General features: G+C 41.8%; 1 long non-coding RNA gene across 4 annotated transcripts in view; it reads left to right on the top strand.

The window, feature by feature from the left end:
• Window positions 1-19,309, top strand: part of LOC132324953 (uncharacterized) — an 87,882-nt gene that overhangs the window by 19,046 nt on the left and 49,527 nt on the right. For 2 of the 4 annotated variants that reach the window (XR_009485791.1, XR_009485790.1), the window contains exon 3: window positions 10,212-10,328. The exons of the other annotated variants lie outside the window; for them this stretch is intronic. This is a non-coding gene — a long non-coding RNA (uncharacterized LOC132324953). The remainder of the gene's footprint in view (window positions 1-10,211; window positions 10,329-19,309) is intronic. 4 annotated transcript variants of the gene reach the window in all.

Below are 19,309 nucleotides of genomic sequence, written 5' to 3'. Positions count from 1 at the left end.
TTTATTAGTGTTCCAGTTTGCCAAACAATTTGTAAGTAACCTGATCATCCCACATGTGCAGAACCATTGCAAAATAAGGAAAACAGGGACCTCTGGGAGACTTCTAAACCAACCAACTGGATAAATGATACTGTCTCATACCTGCTAAACATCTCTCTAACCTGTTGAAGATTCCCAGCCCTGAGGTCTCCCCAGGCAATTGTATGAGCAAACAGCTTTATTCTGCACTGCCTTATGCTATGGCTGAAACTTTGTAACACATTAGAGAAGCTCTGTAAAGTATGGTTCAAAGCCTGCAGTTTGTGGCTGTGTTTGCAGCAATTTTTAAAAAAATTTCAATCTAGAGCAGCCTAGGTAAGGCAAGGAAGGTAAAGCAATGCTGCCGCATTGATTTCTCTCAGGGACATGACTATTGCATAAAGGGCTCTGCTAATTATAGCCACCAGCTATCAACAGACCCCACAAAACCCACAGCAGCACTACAGCTCTTTGGTGCCTGCCACAGTGCACAGCTCTGCCAGCTGAAAGCATCTGTCAGACTTCAGAATTGATTTCCAAAGGTAATGACCCAGCAGGCCCCTGCAATAAAATAAGGCTGGACTTGACTCTGAAAGGTCCTTCTGATAGTGATTTGCTGCCAGAGCACTTTCCTGCAGCACACCTGGTTTTAATTGATGGGACTTCTCAGAGCTGGAGCCATTATGCATGACTCAGCTTCAGGACTTTAATCCCAGAGAGGTCACTAGTAAAGCTCCCTTAAATTTATTTTGGAAATTATATGGACCATCCTTAAAACTAGAAAGCACAGGCAGAAATATGCAATTCAAATTTATCTGTTCATAAAAGACTCAAAAATTACATTGCTTCCTAAAAAGCCAGCAACTATTTTCCAAGTTAAATAGGATGGATCAGTCTGGGTAAAAATGATTGTCTTCATGGAGATATTTCACTGCCTAAACATAAGGCTACATTTGGAGGGATATGTGATAATTTTATGCACAGTTTAAAACAGTGCTTTGAGGAGGATTAGGAAATGCCATCCTCTCTCCTTTCTCTGGCTTGAGGGAGTCCCAACTGCTTGCTCTTTTGCTTCCTGCCCAGCTGACACCAAACTTCTGCTCACTGCCTCTCTGTGTCCCTAGGCTCTGTCTATACATGCTGTAAGGTTTGGGGAAAGAGGCAGCTGAAGCAATATCCAGAAAAAGCAATCTAAACAACTTTCCTTGACCAGACCTTAGCTCTTTGCCTCTCCCAACCTTTCCCTAGGAGTAAAAATTTTAGTGTGAAATTTCCTTTGGTGAAAATCCTTGGTTCTGTTTTCAGCATCTTAAAAATCTACAGACTGCTGCAGTTTGGCAGCAGCTCCCCCTACTCTCTCTGCTGCACAGGGGCCATGTTGGCTTCTGTCAGGTTTGGCTGCCAATGGCTTATCAGTGCAAGAGGGTAATTCCTCAAAAGAGTGAGATAACTTCATAGAACAAGGCAGCAATGCCATTCACACCCTCCTCTCCCTAAGCCTGCCTTCTTGCCAAAAAATGACAAAATATTTAAGCATAACATAACTTTTTAATGGTTTGAGGCATTTGGAGTTGAAACTCTAAGCAATAATTATGCTAATGAGAGATAAAGTCTGTTCTTGGCAGCTGAACACTTTTTTGTTGGCATTGTCATTGATTTGTTTATTTGTTGCTTTCTTTTCATCATTGCTGGCTCTTATTTGTATGCAGTAAATGCCATTTACAGCTGTCCTTGAGAAAACTGCTGCATCTTCCAAAACCTGGTTTTCCATTTCTTCCTTTTTTTTTTTCCTTGTTTCAAAAGTAACAGCTTTTTGAGTTTTCAGGCCTTTGGCATGCCATGGAGTTTTTCCCTGGGAAGGGTAATGACTTTCTCACCAGAGCAGCACAGCAAAGCACCAGGGGAATAAATGTGGGGACTTGCCATTACAACAGATAGGAGAGAAATGAAGTGCCTGTCCACAGGGGCCTCAGCATTGGGTTGAACGATCACATTCCCATTTCAGTTCTTAATTGCACAATGAGCAGGATGGAATGGAGTAGATCCAGGGGGATCTGCAAAGGAAAAAAGCAAATACTCAGCCAGAGCTTGCTGCAGAGAAGAGCTTGCTGCTCTTCAGCTTACACATTTTGAGCGTAAGGAGAAGCTCTATCTAAAGAAAGCCATTTTCATAGGCAAATCCTTTGAAAAACTGGTGATTCAATTTTGTTTTCCTCCTAAGATGGGTCTTTGCTGAGCTGGGCACAGGGAGGGTGAGCAGAGGTGGGAAGGCAGGGGAGAGGAGGCTGCTGGGCATTGCACAGTGCCCCCCTCAGTGTGCTGAGCAGCTGAAGTCCTCAGGGCTTCTGCCCTGCTGGGTTTGGGGCTGTGTGTAGGTGTGCTGTGCCTGCAGAGGAGCCCCACCCACACGTGAAGGACCTTCGGCTTCCCAGCACAGAGTGAGGAATGGAAGCATCAGTTCAGCTGCAATGGAAGGATGCCTCAGTCCCTTAAGCACATTAATGTGATCTGCAGGAGCCAGAAAAGCCCTTGCTGGGAGAGCTGGGTCACAAGCTCCAGGTAGGAGCACTGCTCTGCAGTGTTGGTGACAAGGAGCAGGACTGGGAGTCTTTAAGCAGAGCCTTTAAAATGGATATGAGGCTGATTTCCCAGTTTCCCCTGTCACACCTGTGATGTGGCACACGGCAGGTTTTTGGCATTTCTTAGTAAGACACAACTGATTCTGTTCAGTGGCTGAGTCATCCTGTGACATTGGTTTGAAATAATGTACATAGTGAATTTTGTGCTTGAATTTAAAACTGTAATATTTGTGTAGCTCTAAGAAATAAGGAGCAGAGCACAGAATGTCTGCTGGATCTACTGTCCCTGCACTGTGTTTCTAGCATGCAATAACTGACATTCTTTTCTTCTTTTACTCTTTGGGGGCATTGCTTGAAAAATCTACTACTCACCAGATCAGTGAATCAGTAGATGCTTCTCCTTGTACTAGATCTGCACTAAGCACAGCAAGAAAAAACAGCCTGTCAGACCATGGATGTTCATGATTTTAACACACAAAACACATATCAAAGCTATATGTTCCAGCACTTTGTGTTCCACATCACCATTTCTCCACCATTGTGTATACTTGGTGAACAGTTGAGTTTTTAGGTTTTTAATAAAGAGGAGAGATTACTTCCAAAATTACAGAATCATCTGTAATTGAAAGAACTGCAGACTGACCAAAATACACCTTGTTGATTGCTTGGGATTATGTCAGAAGCCCCTTTCTGGCACTCAGCAGGCATTCCTGAGAGCTGCCCTGCTGCACTGAGCGCAGCTGCTGATGACAATCCCACCACCCCAGCATGACTTCTGCTGTGCTGACACAGCCCCACTGTCTCTAATTCTGCTCCTTAACAGAGGATCAGACCTACTCAGGGCACACTGCTGCTGGGAAAACAATGCAGTACACACATAAAAGAAAAACAATCAGGAATCACAAGGGTACATGAAAGAGCATACACTTTGTGCTGAATGACGTCAATGCAAGCACCAGTCACTGGAGACTGAGGCTGTCCTCTCTGGCAGATGCTTTTCCTGCTTCTCTCTGGGCTCTAGTTCTTTCCTTCCTCATTGCTTTACTCAGTACTCAAAGCATGTAACACACCATGCTGTTATACTGTGCAACACATCTGTAACTCCAAACACAAAAGCCAAAACAAAATAAAAATCAAGGGGGGATGTTGTGGTGTTCACATGCCCTCAAAACAGAGAGAAGCAGAGAAAAGAATGATCAAAACAATTCCTATCTCATTTGCTGCTCCTGGTTTTGCACATGTGGAATGTGTTGGAAGATTGTTTATCTGAAGAAGTTTGGTAATTGGATTCTGGTGGAGATTGTTGATGTTAATTAGCCCATCAGGTCCAAGCTGTGTCCTGACTGTGGGGGGAGAGTCACCGGTTTTCTAGTTAGTTAGTGATAGTTCTTGTTAGTATAATATTCTGTAATATAGTAATTAACTGGCCTTCTGATATCATGGAGTTTGCCCATCATTCTTCCTGCTCGGGGGCACCTTGCACCAATAGGATGTCACCAGCTTTCTAACAGAGAGCAGTGCATGTATGAGAGAGGACACTTCCAGAGGGCTTGGGGTGAGCCACTGATGTATCCCAACTCATTCCTTGATACCCAGGCAAGCAAAAAGGAAAGGAGGAGTTCAGAAGTTGCTGCCGTCTCAGTATCTGTTTGCTGCTGACACCCAGCCTAGGTAATCATTTACACTCATGTTCAGTGTTTGTGAAACTCTCCCCAGATTGCACTTCAAATTAATTTTGCACTCATAAGGAGAGCCCAGATGCAAGCTCAGGACCAATGAATTTCTACCTGTTTCCATGTGTCATCCTTGGGTAGCCCCATGCTTCAGAAAACTCGGGATTTTTCTTTTCAGCCACCTGCAAGATGCAGCTCTGGTGTTCAGCTGTAGGTTACTCAAAGGGACTGGTGCTCCCTGTGCCTGCCTTCTGAATCCTAAAGGAAACTGAAAGAGCCCACCACCCATGACATATCAGGATTTACATTTCCTTAAGTGTATGCCTTGAAATACATTCCAATTCCAGACCAAGAAGGTTACTATAGTTCCTTGAACATAAATGAGGGCATTACATCACTTTTAGAGAAGCAAAGAAAACAGTGATGGGGACTCTGTCCCAAAGTCTGAATTAATTTTTAGTTTTTTGCTGGAGGAACATTTTGATATTTGATTTTGCTGCACCAGGGAGTTTTCTTTCCATTCCAAGAGTCTGAAAATTGATTTTCCACAACCAGGTAGCATGATATCTCAAAGATCTAGGAATCACTATACTGGGTTTCTTGAATGTATTAATAGCTATGTTTTTTTACTAGCCTAGAGGAAGGATAAGGAGGAGGCAGGTGGCAGTCACTGGACAAATAACCTTCAAAATGTGGAAAATACCAAGCAGTTTAAAAGATGCTGGCTGTAGCAAGATTTTTGCAAGTGCTGCTGACTACCAGGGAGATAATTCACACTCAGGTGGATGAAGCTGCACTTGATTTGTGCAGAATGATGAAGGACAAACAAGGCAAGGCAGAACCACCTCACATCCTTCAGGATCTTTCCTCCATTTCCCTTTAAGCAGCCCAGACAACATTCTAAGTCTAAATGTCATCTGAAAATCTGGGCCTCATCACAGGACTTAAATCTCTGGTTTATAGAGGTTATTGAATTTCTGCACATGATAAGATGCTTGGTTGAAATATGCCTCAGAATTAGAGCTGAATGAGGAAGAGATGGTCAGTTTTATCTCACAGAGGATTTAGATGTATTAAAATCTGGTTTTCCTCCAGTTCCAGTATTTCTAGTGTTCCAGAAACTCCCAAATTTCTAGAATAGTATTCTAGATTTCAAAAGCTTGTATTTATAAAGTTTGTGTAAACTGGAAGGGAACACTCTACACTGAGGTGGACCAGGAGGCAAAAGTGCCACAGTTCTGCCAGTACCTGGAGGAGCCCAAATCCCTGGATCCCTGACAGCCACATGGGAAGAGAAAATACAATTTGTGCGTGTGGCAGGTGGGAGACAACTACTGTCAGAGGGAAAAGTGGCTTCTAAACAGAAATTCAGACTCTTGTCAGGTTGTGCATAGAGATTTGTACATGATTCTAATCAAAGAGCTGCTGTGACTGCTGGGATTATTTTGAATATGTATGGCATTGCAGTGCCATGTGACATCTAAAAGAAGTTCCCTTCACTTGAAATTTATACATATTATTTCAGCAGATTTGGAACTTCATGGTTGTAGAGTCCTTTTATACTCTCTACAATCTTATTCTTAATTTGGTTTGTGAAATCAGATTGATTTTAAAGTGCTTATAGATGAAGTTATGTCTGTTTCATTTTTACATCTTGTAAAGGACGTGCACTAAAAGATTGTTTTGCAAAGAGTACATACTGTAACATGGAGAAGAATATAATCAAAGGAGAGAACACCCTTCCTTGTGATTTGCCTAAAGATGAGTTGGATTCTGATATTCATCTAGTTCAAATGAAGCATACTTAAGGTGTTCATTCTTGTACCTGTGGTTCATTTACTAACATGATTTTATAAAATCTTGACACCTTTTATGTTATACTTATGTACTTTCAAATCATCTTAGCTCTTGGTGCATGATGACCCAATCCATTTCTTGGCAGCTGGATTTAACCATGTCAGAAAACAACAGACCACTACAGAACTCACACTGTTGAACTTTGCCAGTTAAAGATCTGTCCTAATTTTTCCCATTCTATAGAAATCAGAATTGGAGCATAGTTTGCTTTACACATCTTCTCAGGTGTTTCTGTTGCCAGGTGCAAGTTTCCTGTGTACATAAAAGCACATGGTCTTTACCAGTATATTCAGTTACACCTTATAGCTGATTAAAAGTGACACTATGTACAAAAATGTCACCTATTTATTGTGTGAGCTTTCTGCTCCGAGTACCCTGGACATGCCCTTTGCATTCACAGCAGGCCTTGGAAAGATGTGCATTGGTTTTATAAGCAGCTCAATAACCTCCAGAGTGTTGTAGGTATGATTTGGATAGTGTGCTGAGATCGTGCTTGGCAATTATTTTGAGCTGGTTTCAGCCTTGCAGAAATGAGGACAGACTAATTAGACTTGGACTCTTCAGCTGAAAAGAAGAGACAGCTGAGAAGGGAGATAATAGAGGTTTATAATGATAACTGAAGTAAACACAGAACAATTAATCTTCCACCCACTATGAGAATTAGAAGGCACCACAATTATCAGCAGCAGGATTAAAACAATGAGAATGAAATGCCTTTTCCCCTAACATCCAATTAAACTGTGAAACTAAGTGCTCGTGGAGGTTGCAGAGGCTAAACTTATAAGTGAATTAAAAAAGGATCAGACAAATTCATGTAAAGATGAATGTCCACCAGTGGTGAGGGAATGTGACAGTCTGGATGCAACCTTTGGCTCAGGAAGCCCCTTGAAAGGAACCTGTAGCTGGGAAGGTACTACTTTGCATTTGTCCTGCTTTCTGCTCCCTATAAGAATCTGTTTCTGGCCGCAGCTGGAGGCAAGATGCTGGGTGGATCTTTCGACTCATACAGTACAGATGTACTGTATTTCCATTACAGTCTTCACTGGGCTGCCATAGCATTATTTCAGGCATCCATATATGGGAAATACAGTAACAGAAGAGCTGTGAGAGATGCTGAGCTCCATGGGATGATGAGGAGAAAGTGGACAAGTCCATCATGCCTTCAGCAGTGCAACTAACCTGAGGTGGGTGCCCAGTCTGTGGCCCTAGGACAGTACATCTGAGTCCTGGACTATTTCTGCATTGCAAAGTCACTGCACTGGAGCATGCATTCCAGTGCTCACCATGATAGGATGGTCACCATGGCAGGAGTCACCACAACCTCCTGCAGGCCACGAGCAGGATGGGTTCTGGGGCCTCAGGCAGCACCATAACGTGGAGAACCACATGCACATATACCCTCTTCAGGACTTTTATTGCAATAAGAGACCTCAAAAGCAAATTAGAGAGTTGATCTCTTGGGGGAGAACAACATGACCTAGACATTCGGTGTAGTGCAGTGACTGCCTCAGTCCTTGATTTTCAAACTCTTGTACAGTTTGCTGCTGCTCCCAGTTGTGGCATGCTCTAAACTGGGAAAGGCACATATACACACACAAAGGCACAGCATTGAGCACATGCAACACATCTGCTTTCTTCTCCAAGATCACCAGCTGGGAGGAAACAGGAACTCTCTACCCAGCATTGTTGCATTGTGCCTTTTGCTGCTTGCAGCCTTTTCCCCTTCTGAGAAGCATAGCCACAGGGCACCATTCTCCATTCAGTAGAATTAAAGTTGTGAGACAATCAAGATTATGAGCTCTCCTGAAAATAAAATTTATTTCATTAAAGGAATGAAAGAATCTCTCTAGATAAAACAAAAACCTATTTCAGAGATCATACAGTAATAAAAAAAAAACAAAAAACTTCTAAGCCAAGGAAATCACTGAGGAATCATTATATACAAATTTCAAATATTGGACAAATCACCTCACCAAAGTGATGGAAAGTGTCCTTTTAGGAGCTAACAAATGAGAGAGAAAAGTAGTCTGAGAGACACAAAACTGAATCAATACTTTCTACTTTCCCCCCAAATGAAGATTGCTTTCACTCTTGTTTTCTCTTAAAAAAAAAAAACAAAACACAGGGGGGGAAAATGAGACAAAAACTCAAAGAAATAGTATAGTTCCCTTTCATCACAGTTCTTTCAAAGCTGATTTTAGATTGTAATCTGCCTGGAGATGCTTCTTGAACAGTCCCATGGCTTCCTATCTGCTGGTCCAGGCTGAATGAAAGGCACAGTTGCTGCTGATAAAATAAGCTTTTTCTTTTGAAAGCATGCCAACTTGTGCTCTCTGCCATCAGCAGGTGAGCCAAATAGTTCTTCTGAGGAGATACGAATTTGGAGACAGCTCAGCTATTAGAAGCCCCAGCATAATAATACCAAGAACAAAACAAAACAAAAAAAACTTGCAAAAGATAAAAGAATCCCTTCTGTAGCATCCATAAAGACAAAACAAAGAGATAACAATCATTATCCACCTAATTTAAACTGATGTGCAGAAAGCATGCAAGGGGATTTCAGGAAATTTCAAAATCACTAATGCCACAGCTCAAATATATAAAAAAGGTTCACCTTTTGATCCAGTGTAATTCTATAAATATATATGTTGCAGGTGATAAAACCTTCAGTGTGACAATCCAGATTGCCCACAAAAAAAAAAAAAAAAAAAAAAAAAAAAAAAAAAAAAAAGCAGTCTAGCGAGCCAGATTGTGCTGTCTCTGCCCACCTTCTGCCATTTGCTTCCCTGGAGAAGCTCCAGCCCAGCTTGCTGCTTGTGGAAAAGGCCCAAGCCAGATGGGAACAGAAGCATCTCCTCAGGAGCAGGCATGGCAGGTGAGGCTGCAGGAGCACTCTCTGGAGCAGGCTGCAGAGGACTGGCTGAGATTCCACCTTCAGTGGAACCTTTGGCCTCTTTGCCAGAGCATTGCCCATGCAGTGGGGCTGGGAAAGCAAGGCATATCCCAAACCTCCCCGAAGTCCTAAACAAACTTTCCTTTATTATAATTGTTTAGCTAAAGACCCAGATGTTTTATGGAAGCAACTGAGAGGCAAATGCCTTAAATTTTCCCATTGCTATCCTCCATAGCAGGCAGTCCCCTTGGGGCTGGAGGGCCAATCCCAGAAGAAAAGCCTGGCAGGCAGCTGCTGGGTGGCCGTGTACCAGCACCCACACTGGGTCTGTGTCTGCGCCTCAGCCACCCTGCTGGTGGCAGAGATTAATCATCAGGCTGCTTTTCTTCTGCTGGAAAAGGTGTCCTTTCCCTTTTGTTTTCTCTTGTTCAGGCGCCATTTCATTTAATTTTATTTCATCATTTTATTTCATTTCACCAAGGAATATGAAAATACTGTCTTGGAGCCCTCAGCATCAAGTGAGGGAGAAAAACCACCCCCTGCCAAAAAGTCCTAATTAAAACTCTACACAGATACAGAAATAGAAAGACATGTTTTGATCTTTATACTGTTATTTGGGGAAAAGCTTTATCCTGGTGATTTTGGAAGCTTTCTGGCTGCCCCTTGCTGAGCAGAGCTGCAAAAAGCTCTGGACAGTATGGATCACACAGCAGTGCTTGTGCTCTCTGCCAGCCTGCCGGGCAGGAGCTGTTTTCCAATCCATACATCATGTACAGTGTGCTCCTGTATTTCCACGAAAGCTGGAGCATTTTGTCAGAACAGCCTTATTCCATGACCAAGTCAGCTGTACAACAAGAAAAGACAGATCTTGGAGGGTAGCAGTGTGGGAGAGGCTGAGCCATATCCATCCATGGGGCTGATGCAGAAGGAAGGGCTCTGAAGGACAGGAAGCCAGTCCAGTGCAGTGTTACTGGGAAAAAAGCTGCTGGCAGGATAAGCAGAAGAATGGAGACAGGATCAGCAGCCAGCTTTGTCCACCTTTCTTGGCTCTGGCAAGCACATCCTCGATCTGCATTCAGATTCCTGCCAAACTCACAGTTCATGAGGATTTTCTACAAAAGTCCTTGCAAAAGCACGATGCTGTTTAAGGATGGCTGCTTTGACACGTAATACTGACGTACTTCATTACAGAGAGAAAAGTCACTGTAAACCTGAGGAGTTCTGTGCTTGCCCAGGAAACTCTTCAGACAGGGGGAACTTCATCAGACATTTCCTGTAGAAGCTGCCTGCAGAAAGTGTGACAAAAAGGTAAAACCCATGTCATGCCTCACCTGGCAAATTCAAAAGCCCTTGATCCAAGTCTGAGGGTGACAGCATAAACCAGTAGTTCCAGTTCACTGTGGTTTGCACGCTCCAGAGGTTATTCTAATAGCAAAACCTATTTGAACTTTACTGAGCCAGCAACACTGGATGAGAACTGGTTGTATATTTCAGGCTGGAAACACATGCCTGGGTCTGTCAGCATACCTGACCCACCTGAATGGTGGGTCATTTGTCAGGGAGAGATGTTGGCATGACGCAGATTCAGACTGCTGTGTGTTTTTATGAATAATCAGGGTAAAGCAGAGATGTAAAGCTTATTCAACAAGATACCAGCAGCTAAGGCTGCAAAGGCAATGACATCCCTAGAAGTTATTGTTTCCCATTGCTGCAGGTAACGTGCAGGATCTAGGGCTATTTGCACTGGAGATTTACAACCAGGACCTAAAGCTGTCATCTGCATTGAGAGGGCTTAGCTTGGGTGGAATACAGAATAAATGAGCTAGTAGGAAAAAACTACAAGGCATAAAGAATAGAGAGAGGAGTAATAAGTGAGTTGTTGAGCTTATGACATTTCAATGAGAATAATCCTTTCTCAGACCACAAAAACATTTAGAGAGGAAATGTTGCAATAAACCTCAGAGAGGCACTGATGAGAGACTGTAAATTCAATTCCAAATGTTTGAGAGGTTGTTAAGTGGACTAATATTAAGTGGAATTATAAGTGTAATGGCATATAATACAGCTTTTAAGTAACTAGGGAAGCATTATGTGAACTGACAATGGTGATCTGTGGCTGTGGGACCTTAATAAATTTATGAGAGTTTATTACTAAATTTCATTTATTGCTATCATAGGAAATGCTCACGCATGAGAACTTTATATGAATTGAGGTAATTGATCATCCAGGGAGATGTCTAAATGCATTTAAGGGAAACTTTGAAATAAAAATTTCAAATTAACAAGAAAAAAATTTAAAATCTATTCAGGGAATATTGTTGTTAGCAGGACAATGCCAAGCCCCTTATGCAGGAAATAAATGTTCCCTGTTGTATTTGATCTTGACTGCAAGGGAAGAAAAGTTTTAAATCAGCCCTGCCAGTACAAATACTCTCCCCAAAGACTCAACAGTCCCAATGAGCAACACTGAAATCAATTCACTAGAGGTCTAAGTACCAGCTTGGGCTCTGGTTGCTCACGTGTAATAATTGCAGCCTCACACTCAGCAAGTTACTGCTGTGATCTAAATCCAGAGAAAAAGCCGTGAGGGTTTCTTCAACATGAGTTGTTCAGGCTGGAAGGTGGCTCCAGGGCCATCTAGTACAGCCTTTGCTCAGCTTTCCCCAAGGAGAAGGGATATGGAGAGATGGGAATATGAGTGTTTTGTGCCCTCAGGTGAGCTGGGGGGAGCACAGGGTCACCTCCCTTCCCTGCACTACTGTAAGCCCCTTGTGGAAATTATATAGAGTCACCAATGGCCGCAGCTGAGCCCCAGGAGCAGTGAGGGAAGGAAGGATGGAGAATAGGAAAGAAGAAGATGTCGGAAAAATTATGAAAGGTAGAGGAAGGGAAAGTGTAAGGCATAGGAGAAAGAGCAAAAAAAAAAAGAAAGGTTTTTACAAATGGAATAGGGACGATCAGAAATAAACTAAGAAATTGATCAAAGAGAAAATTTACTTGAGGAATGGGCAAAGGACAGTAAAAATTACAAAATAGAAAGAAGAAGTCAAGGACAGAAGTTGGGGCTGCAAATGCTACTACAGAAGTCCAGTGTCAGATGTCACTGAGCCTAAATTTGGTCTTTTTATGTTTGAATGTGATATTTTTGATGGATTTTGTGGATTTTCATAGTAGTGCAAAGAGCTCCTCTTTCAGTAAAATTTCAGTTGTACAAGAGTAGATGAACTCAAAACATTATGACCAACAGGTATGGAAAACTCAAGGAAGATAAGATGAAAAGGCTGCAGGTTATACTGTGGGCACAATGAATTACATGTTGGTGAAACCAGCCCTTGGCTAAGGTCCTGAGCAAGTAAGAAAGAAATCAAATCATGTAGTCCGGAGCCACATAATTCAGCTGGGACCTAAATGACAGCAGGCCCGGACCCAGGGAGAGATGGTGACAGCTTCCCAGCTGAATCTCCATCTTTTTCTCTACTAACCTCACCCATCTTTACAACTTTCAAATGCTAAAGATCATCCCTTATTCACTCGTAGGTCTTAGTGCATCAGTTTGCCTGGCCTTTTTTTTGGGCATTTTTATTTGAAAGCCTTAAAATATATGTATATTCATGATTTATCTGCTTGGTAAATGAATTTGTTTAGAAGGCTTTGAGTAAATGAAACTGTTTAATGATGTGAGATGGTTTTCCATAGGACAGTGCCAAATCAGGCAATCAGATCCAAGAAGCAGTGCTGATTTTTACTGCAGCAGAAGCACTGTCAAAACCCTGGAGAAAGCATCTGGCAAATTAGTAGAATATTAAATACAACCAAATAATATAAAGTCAAGAGACATCTCCTGTGTAGCCTTGGGAGTTTATTAGATGTGTTCATTTTTTAAAGGCAGATGGTGACCTTTGGAGCCTCTCTGCTGTACAAGTCTGGGAATGAGCTGGGAGCAGAAATCAAAAGGGTTTTCATGTGAGAGGGTATCTGCAAAGAGCAAGTGGTGAGAGAGCAGAGCTGTTTACACCTCCAGTACTTCAGAAGCAGGCAGCAGGACACTGCCATTTTGAGCTAACATTTGTACTTGGCCAAAATGGCTTTTTGGTGATACATTTCCAGTCAAAGAACTGTGTGTCATTGGCCCTGCACCATCAGGATGCAAACACAGGTCCATCGCCACTAAGCCACCTGTGGAACACACAGGCAGTGGGAAAGCAAAGGGGGGGAAGGAGAAATCAGTGTCTGTCATCATGATAACCAGTCATGATGACTGTCCCTCTGTACTCTCACTTGTGAGGACACACCTCAAAAATGCTGTGTCCAGTTGTTGGCCCCTCACTTCAAGGAAGACATTGGAGGGCAACACAGCTAGCAAAGGTTCTAGAGGATAAATCATGAGGAACAGCTGAGGGAACTGGGGTTGTTTAGCCTGCAGAAGGAGAGTCCTTAACATTCTCTACAGCTGCCTGAAAGGAGGGTGTAGCCAAGTGGGGGTTGGTCCCTTCTCCCAGGCAACAAGTCACAGGACAAGAGGACATAATCTCAAGCTTCACCACGAGGGGAGGTTTAGGTTGGACATCAGAAAGGAAGGAATTTTTCACTGAAAGTGTGGTCAGCCATTGGTAAGGGCTGCCCAGGGAGGTGGTGGAGTCACTGTCCCTGAAGGAGTTCCAGAAATGACTGGATGAGGCACTTAGTACTGTGGTTTTGTTGACATGGTGGTGTTCTGTCAAAGGTTGGACCCCATGATATTGGAGGTCTTTTCCAACTGTAATGATTCTATGATTCTATTCCCTTTTCTTTTCATCTATGTCCCTTTCTAACCATTAGCCCATTAGAAAAAAAAATAAATAAATTGAAGTTATCTATCATTTTCCACTTGTGTATGTGAAGTGTTGCAAGCCAGCAAAGTGATGTCTGAGCGCCACGGTGTGGGTTGAAGTCTGCTCTGTACACTGGATCTGCTTCTCTGGCATCTCTTTGAAGTGCAGATGTAAATATCCTTGGTCATGAGTCATTAAGAGTCTGAGAGGTTTTGAATGAAGGCTGGGCAGCTCAGTGAACCAATATGTTTTTAATGAAACTGTAATTTAATTTAAAAAATTCACTGGGCACATTTTTGACATATTTTCTCTCTTATTTCCATGTATGTTAGGAATGGAGATCTAGGGTAAATAAGGACAGAAGAGTAAACTCTCACTGGAGAATTACTAGCTGCAGCTCTACTTTTGAAATTAATTTCTTGTCTTCCTTGCTCCAAAATGGGAGAGCAGGAACACTGTGTCTTATGTCCTATCCCTGGTGACAAGATTTATGAAGCCTTTGATCAGATGTCCCAGCACACAGAGCAGAGTCTGAGTCACTGAGATGTTCCTGTGGCAGCACCCTGGGAGGCTCAAAGGACTAACTTAGATATTACAATTCTTGTTGTATACGTGTCCCTCACCAAGCCCTAACCCATGGCAGCACCCCTTACTACCCTCTCCTGTCTGGATGCAGGTATGGAACAGGGACACAGTGCTAAGGAGAGCAGGCTGGTTCCATCCCATTTCCTCCTGGGTTCCTGGCAGCATCTGGCCCGACGTGTTCACCTCCCACTAGAAAATCAGCATGTATTATTTACATTCACTTAAACTGAAAGCATCCCTACTCTTCTTTCCCCTTGCATCCCATTTCTCATGTCTTGAAATTGTAATAATCCCTCCTCACCCCTTTGTATCTGCTAGTCTGAAATCTTGTTTTCAGAATAGTCATACACACACTTGGGAGCTCAAGCCCCAAAGAAATAAGAAATCAGATTTTATGAACTGATGTGCTTGTGGGAACATGTGGTGGTGACTTTGAATCTCAGTATCAAAAGAAGAGTGATCTCCTGAGACTTCATTTGGAGTTCTATAAATACTTAGTGTTTTCATTTTAAAAAACAAATTTTTGTGCATTTTCAAACTGAAATGAAACTTCTGGAGATCTCAAAATGTCTCCCTTCTAAGATAGAATCTAAGGTGAATGGAACATAATATACAAAACTAGTCCCAAGAGATATTGCAGAGAATATGATAAGAAAAGTTCATTCCTCTAGCAGAGATCAGATATCAAGGTCACAATCCAAACATCTTTTGCCAGAAAAGATCTTGCAGAGAGAAAGCTTCTTGCATCAAAGAGAATCCCTGGACTATAGTATGTGAGTCTTGCTATCCAATCAGTTTTCATCTTTATTTCCATCTAAATAATTTTTAAAAGCAGACATAAACAAAAAAAAAAAAAAAATTCTGAGGAGCACAGGCAGCTCCAGGACTAAAAGATTGATGCACCTTGCACTGAGGACATTCAAGAGTGGAAGCTGAACGAGGTCTGGATATATCGGTAAATATAATGAGTAATGAGTCATCAAGTGTTAAATCTTTTTTTGTTGTAGTTAAACAAATTGCCTAAGGAAAAAACATAGTTGAAAGCTTTCAATGGAGATGGGATCTTGAAAAAAGAACAAAAAGTTTTTCTCACAAAAAGGCATTTTCTTATGCAATTCTCAGTATGATTTTGAATGCAGGAGGAGCAGCACTGAAGACTCACTTGAAGACCAAGCTAAGCAGGAACTGGAGGCTCGGAGCTGATGCCTCACCCGGGAGAAAGCCTTTTTTTTGGAGGTGATGGGTTCCTGCTGAGGCAAATGTAGCAGGAATCATGAAACACAGAATGTTTCATCAAACCTTTGTCTTGATGAGGAGAAGCGCTGGCTTTTCATCGGTGCTGACATCAGGTGGGATGGATGAGCCCGCCACACCTCAACTCTTGTGAGCAGGTACTGGAGGAGCTCAGAGTAGCGAAAGCACCACTGCTTCCTGCTCAGGAGTGTGCCAGAGAGCAAACCCAGGACAAGGGAGCAGCAACCATCATGAAATGGTCTCTCCCTCCACTGTCTCCCTCCAAAAAGACTGGTATCACCAGCCTCTATGGTCCCTAGGGCTGGCAGTGAAATCTCAGCAGGAGTCTGTCTTGGTCCCTTCAATGACAGTCAAGGGTCAGGCTTAGAGCCTGTGGAAGAAATGGGACTTGCCTGAGTCTAAGGGAGTGTCTGAATCCCCTTTCCTCCCAAAAGCTTCAGGTATTGGAAGGATCAGCTTGAAGAAAGCAAACTGGTGTTGCCATAGAGCAGAGTCACTCAGAGGCTGGTTCATGCCTTCCTGCACCTACTGAGTTAGACAGTGAAGGAAATGGTGCCATCTGGTACCAGATGGTTCAGTGCCTTTAAGATTAAATCTTTACAAGCCAGCAAAAACTTAACTTGCTTTAGTTAGATCCTCATCTTTCAGTCAGAATTGTAGTTGTAGTTGGACAAGCTGATGGAATAGTTTTGAAGAAATGCACTGTAAGACAGCTGTCTTGAATCACATCATCTTACTTAAAAGGCACAAAATAGTGTTGTTGACTGCAGTAATGATTTGATATTTGGGAGAATGCCTATTCCTCTCATCCTTTAAAACTTGCACAATGTCCTGATTCAGCCCTGGAAGCGCTGGTGCAACTCAAGGGATCAAACAGTCAGGGGCAACTCAATCCAGTGCTTTGTGCCCAAGAACTCTGAGAGAGTCACTTTGGCCAACAGCAGATTTTATTTCTTTAAAGTAAGGATATCAAGACCTTGATAAGCAAGGAGACCTAAGGATCAAACAAAAGAAGACTCCGTAAGCAAAAAATTTTTACTGGGGCCGTGAGGGCATGTCAAGTTTTAAGAGCAACTCTGTGTGAACATATGCTATTTCTTCAATACTTTCTCTTTATAACCTTTGATAAACACATAGAAACTTCTGGCACTCGAGGGTGAACCATGAGGCCCAATGATGCTTACAGAGTCTAAAATAATAGTCTGTTTGCTGGCCTAGCCACACCACGTTTACATTTACGAGGGTATCTTTACTGGTGCCTGCCACGCATGATTCAAAGTGCACTTGAGGAAGTCTCCTGCTGTGACTTCTCCATTCTTTGAAAGTTACTGCAGAAAAGTTGGCAGGGCTGAATGATTGAAATGATTTATAGCGCTTGTCTGTTGGGTGAATGATTAAACAGCACAAGTCTGGAGGAAGAAATAACACAAAAGGTTATTCATGTGCACTTGAATTGGTAGAAATACCTCATAAAATACACTGTACAGTTTGAGAAACAACATTTAATGGTGGATGATTACCAGTGATATTCAAGGACATCTCAATTGATGTTATATATTATAATCTAACTTCTTCTACCAATTGTAGCACTTTATATTTTCCACTCTATTTTTCCTCGTAGATCTGACGTGTTCTGTACAGCAGAGCCTACAGCACCTAATGCTTCAACAGCTGCTTTTGCTTCTTTTTTTGTTTTGATAGAGGATTTTAGAACAATTACCAGTCAATGTAAAATAATGTATAATTCCACACCTAGCTTTGTAATGAACTATAGAATGAAAGGCTCCGGAATTGCTGCAATTACCATCTCCTAAAAGGGAATCATTAAAAAAAACCCCAAAAGAGTAGATGATCTTACAAAACGGAGAAGAAAATCACACCAAGCACTAGGTATGTTTGCAAGGCTGTAGTGTTACATCTAGTACAACTGGTGGAAAAACATGCCATCCATATGGTTTGTGGTACAGACACTTCCAGAGATACCACCCAAAGTAAAAGTATGAGGTATAAATGTTTCTCTTTTTTTCATTAAGGAATTTTGTATGATCAATTGCTTAAACTCTGATCCACAATGATATCACTTCTGCTATTCAAGACTTAGATAGGCTGCATTTTAAAAATTTCAAGGAACAGATCAATGTAGAAAGTACTTTTCCTCTCATTCACCCAGCGGACCCTTGGCATAAAGTTAAACTAAACTTACCTAATTTGAAACAGTAACAAAGAAGGAAAGAAGGGAAACCCAGCTGTGCTACATAAAACCTCAGGCAGTCCTGTGGGGTACCTTTAGCTTCAAAGAGTGCATCACTACGAAGGGAAAAGCCATTCACACCCAGATTCAGATTTGCAAGGAAGCCTCTCATAGTCTAAAAGAATCTCATGAAAATGACAGATAATGACAGCAGCAGAAGTAAAATCTAAATGGTCAAAAACCAGCTATTGTAATTTTTAAGTATAATCCGACTATTTCAGTCTCAATATTAAAAATGAAGAGGCTGATCTGTGTTTTATAAAAGACAGCTAAAAATAGGACTAACTAAACTAAAAATAGAGCAGGGAACAAGAAAGGGTTTATTAAATAAAGAAGACAGTACCCAAGGAGATCTCTAAATGAACAATAGCAGGAAAGCATTTCTTATTTCTTGTAGGTAGAATACAAGGTGCAACAAAAGGTAAGGGGAAAAACTTATCTCCAGTCTGCTTTGTAGAATGGTTGTAAAGATGACTTAAAACATTTCTATAAGCACAACTGTCACAATACATAATGAAATACTTCTAAAGAGAAGATTTATGATGGCATGACCAGAAGAGAAAAGGCTGTCAGGACAATCAAAAATCAGTCTCTTCCATTTGCAAAAACAGGGAACATTGACTGTTTCTGTGATCTGAACTGCAGGGACTGGAGCTTTATGGTGACATGGGAATTTTTCTACTGAGTTTATAATGAGATTAAATCATTATAAAAACCAAAACCAAAAAACCAATCAAACAAAAAAAACCAACAAAAAAAAAAAAAACCCCACTGAAGAAATGTACCAAAATTAGTTACTGCATTTCAAATGCTGGTCACCAGCAGTGAGAGCCTTTCTTGAGAGAACATAGAGTCCTCTGACTAGAATGAAAAATACTTTTGTTCAGTAAAGTCCCTGCTTTGTACTGGACTTAACCACACCACAATCAAGACTTAAAAGGCAAAATACAGTCATCTGTGAGGATGGTTGAATGCAGAGCACGACTGCAAGACAGGGTCTCTCACTGAGTTACCAAGAATATTTTGGAGCCCCTTCTCTGTACTGAAAGTGTGATTCTAATGTTACCTCTCCATTTTAAAACCATTATGACTTTGCCATTTACTACAAAGTCAAGTGGTGCCATCAGGAACAACTGCTTGGCTCCTGCTATCTAGACTCCTGGTAATGTCCTTCATGCCAAACAGCTGGTCAAGCCTGAATCATTTGTAAATGGCAGCTCTTAGTATTTTGTTAAACTGGGAGTAGCTGTCCCATACTCTGAATAGTTTGTAGTTTAAGGATGAAACCACAAACTCTGTATCTAAATGCAAAACTATTAGGGAGTTCAGTTTAGAAATTACCAAGACTTGGATCTGGAAGTGGATCCATTTTGCCCACATGTCACTGT

Source organism: Haemorhous mexicanus, chromosome 3 (genome assembly GCF_027477595.1).
Source record: "Haemorhous mexicanus isolate bHaeMex1 chromosome 3, bHaeMex1.pri, whole genome shotgun sequence".
Lineage (NCBI taxonomy): Eukaryota > Metazoa > Chordata > Aves > Passeriformes > Fringillidae > Haemorhous > Haemorhous mexicanus.
Note: the sequence above shows the minus strand (reverse complement) of the source record. Positions and strands in the feature narration are given on the sequence as shown.